We start from the raw sequence: 3,856 nt of genomic DNA, 5'->3' as shown, positions 1-3,856 counted from the left end.
TTAAAATTCTCTAAAATATGGGGGGGTGACCTTGACTTTAATTTCTGACAAAATTCTAAAAAGGACTATTAAAGGAATTCAATGGTAAGCATCTAGAAAGGGAAGAAGTGATTAAAAGAATCAGTATGCCTTCATTAAGATCAGATCATGCCAAATTAATCTCATTTCCTTTTGTATGAATATGGCCACAGCCACAGATTGAATCTGTTTTCTAATTTTTCACTAAATATGAAGAGGTACATGACTAATAGACTGAGTTCTTGGTGATAAATACTTTTGGTTCTGGCAACTATGAAATAAAGAAAAACAAAACCCCTGAAAGTCTGCCTCAAGCTTGTGGGCCCCTTCCTCAGTGACAGGAGGAGAGGGGGTGGGTGCTAAGAATTGCACGGCTTTCAGACCATGAACTACCTTTCGTTTGAGCATTGTTTCTCAAATTCTAAGATTCCTATCCACTGATCAACAACTGAACATATTTTTAGAGGATCTGAATCATATTAATCTTCACATTCTTGTCCTAAATGAAATTCAAGAAGAACTCTTTCTTTACAAAAAATTTTGTAAAGAAATGTGTAGAATGTTTTATACTACACCCAAAGGCATCAAAAAACACAATTTCATGGTACATTTGGTCATTGTATTTTATAGGTACTAATGATATGTATTTGCAAAAACATTATTGTGAAAATAATTACATCTTTTGTACCATTGGTTGCTGAGAATGAAGTGGTATAGAAGAATAGATTGGACATTCCAAATTTACTTAACATATATTTTGATCTTTGGTGACTTCAGTGAAAAGGTGGAAAAGGATGAGGCTAGCTACAAAAATTTGAAAAAATAGAGTTCAGAAAGAATGAATGAAAGAGAACAATGCTTTGTATATTACCTAGAAAACTTGTGCTTCTAATTCATGAATACTTTCTTCCAAAAGCATCTGGAGTCACTGGACATAGTGAGCACCAGAGTGCACAGCAAAATTCCATAAAGAACATAATATTATGTATTAACTATTAAGAAAAGATTTCTTACTAATGTGGGAGCTAGTCTTGAGTCAGCTATGTAATCAGTCCAGTGACTCATCAGGATTATCAAAAAATAAGAAATAAGTATAATAATGAAAAACAGCTATGCAGTACTTAGATTATTTAAATCTGATTAAAAATAAAAGTGGCAAATGTACAATAGAAATGACATATTGCTGACATAATAATTTTATCGAGAATTTTTACCAATATAAATTGATGTCACAAAGAAACCCACCAAATCTAGAAAATATCTTAGTCAGCAAACATCTGACTTAGTTGACAAATGGAAAGAGATGACTGCCAAAGGCAAAGCTGGGTTAAAATGTAAACTCATTTACAAAATATTATGAAGAAGCATGATGGATGATTAGGAACAGTATCATCTCATTAAGCAGAGAGAAGCAGTGGAGGGTAAAATCATTCTAAAGAAAGTATGGCAAGATATCTAGCTAACCAAAATTATCCCCAGGAAATTGGAAGGAAGACTACAAACAGCAGAAAAATGGAAAAGATTTGCAAAAATTATTAATACTCTTTTCTCCATAAAAGAAAGTGGAACTATGACAGTTGGATTCTTACATTAGAGACCCCACTACATATCAGGTATCTGAAATGGGAGATGATACCAAAGCCTTTGGAAAAAAATCTTGGAATTCATTAATGTCAAAAATGATGATGAAGAAGAGCATGACATAAGGGAGGTGATGCCATGACAAGCAAGTGAATTGAATTTGTATGAGGGGGGTGCTATGCTAAGTTACCAGCTTCACTTTCTCCTCTGGTGCCATAGAGGACCAGGTCTGAAGTCAGGAAGACTCATTTTCCTGAGTTCAAATCCAACCTCAGACAATGATTTAGCTGTGGGATCTTGGGACAGTCACTTAATCTTGTTTGCCTCAGTTTCTTTATCTGTAAAATGAACTGGAGAAGGAAAAGACAAACTTCATCTTTGTTAAAAAAAAATCCCAAATGGAGTCATGAAGAATCAGACACATCTGGAACAAATGAACAATATTAAAAAAGGGAATTGTGAGAATATGAATAACTACTGACTGGGTCCATAATGTTATGGTCAATTCAATATAATGGTGCAGGAATCAGTTGCTCAGTTTTCCATGACCCTGAAGTTAAAAGAGTTTCCAACCCTCAAGGTACCATATGAAACACTGAACAATCGATTTTTGAGTTGAGACCAGTCATATTGCCAAGGTAGTTGCAGAAGTAGAAAGAAAATAGAGCAGTTGTCCTGCTCTCAGTTATTCGTTTTCTTGATGGAGTAGTTGAAAAACTAAGTGTACTCAAGATGAGGCAATTGAATTGATACAAACTGAGGATGAGAGTACAAAGTTGTGCAAATGCAGCACAATAATACACAACAGTGATCAGCCAGCAGATGCTGCTATATGGAAAAAGTACAGCATGGATCACATGATGGTGGAGCCTCTTTTGTACTGTGGCAATTACAATGAAACAATCAAATTGACCAGGAAAAGTGGCATTGAGGACTTAGGACACCGTGAATTGTTCTCAACAGCCAAAGAAATAGGAGAATTTTTGGAAAGAGACCATGACTTGTTTGACTTGATGTCATGATAACATATCAAGACTCAAGAAAATGAAGAGTTGTCTGGTGTTCAACCTCAGGATTCAGGAGTTTGTTGAACTTATTCAACAGAATAAGAGACTGGATGCCACGAGATAAAGAATTATGTCTAGCTGATGAGATTTGACAATGATAGGAATGTTATCCTTTCTTTAAATTCTTATCTCTTTTTTTAAGGATTTTTTGGGTAGAGTCTGATCCAACAGTTTAGGTATGATAATTATCAGCTACATCAGCTTATCATACCATCACACTCCAAGTAGATCTTTCTGTCATAAAGTTCTGCCTTTCTGTTATTAAAAAAAGATGTAAGTTCAAAGAACCTAGACTACCTGTGTGGAGTAAGTCTCTGATCAAGCTGGACCAACCTCTTCCTATGACTTATGGTGCCAACTCCTGACTAGTCTACAAGATTTCTGGAGATGTCATGAATAAAAACAATTCACACATGATGTAATCAAATGAATATGTCTATGACTATAATTCCTTGCTTTTCACTCATCCCACCCTTCTGGTGATAATCATTGGGCTTGATTTCTATGTTTCCCTAATCTTTCAATATTATTCTACTTTGCCTTTCCTTCCATATTCAGAAGCTCCCGAACTTCCTCCAGGGGAAATTATAACCTAATTTCTATTTGGGCATCCACATCAACAGTTTTTTCTAAAAAATTAATTTAATTCATTTTTAAGAAATATTTTATTTATTTTGAATTTTACAAGTTTTCCCCTAATCTTGCTTCCCTCCCCCCACTCCCCAAAGAAGGCAGTCTGTTAGTCTTTACATTGTTTCCATGATACCACAGCAACAGTTTCAGAGGTACCATACTTATATAAGAGCTCTGGTTACACTCTTTTTATTTTGAATGTGGCAGAATAAAGAGGGATGGATGGATTTTCATCGGTATTGTCGAACTTAATGCATTATATTTTTTCCCAAAATCAGTTTTGTCAAACTTCCTTATTACTGTCAAGGATACCAACATCCTTCTAGTCATATAGTTTCTATGTCATCTTTTTTCCTCTTTTCATTGACATATTTAATTAATTGTCTTTCCACCTCATTATCTTTTACATTGATTTCCCTCTTTTGACTCATGCAGCCACCAACCTTGTCCAGTCTTTCATAACCATAGCCTCTTAATTGACCTCTTTTCCTCGGCTTTCTCCCCTCTTTAAACCATTCTTCATATAACTGTCAAATTGGTTTTCCTTAGGAGATGGT

At 34.9% G+C, this 3,856-nt stretch overlaps 1 pseudogene; it reads left to right on the top strand.

The window, feature by feature from the left end:
• Positions 1 to 2,113: 2,113 nt before the first annotated feature.
• On the top strand, positions 2,114 to 2,730 carry LOC141499208 (E3 ubiquitin-protein transferase MAEA-like; annotated as a pseudogene).
• Positions 2,731 to 3,856: the final 1,126 nt, after the last annotated feature.

Source organism: Macrotis lagotis, chromosome X (assembly GCF_037893015.1).
Source record: "Macrotis lagotis isolate mMagLag1 chromosome X, bilby.v1.9.chrom.fasta, whole genome shotgun sequence".
NCBI lineage: Eukaryota > Metazoa > Chordata > Mammalia > Peramelemorphia > Peramelidae > Macrotis > Macrotis lagotis.
The sequence above is the reverse complement of the archived record's forward strand: the minus strand, read 5'-3'. Positions and strand labels throughout refer to the sequence as shown.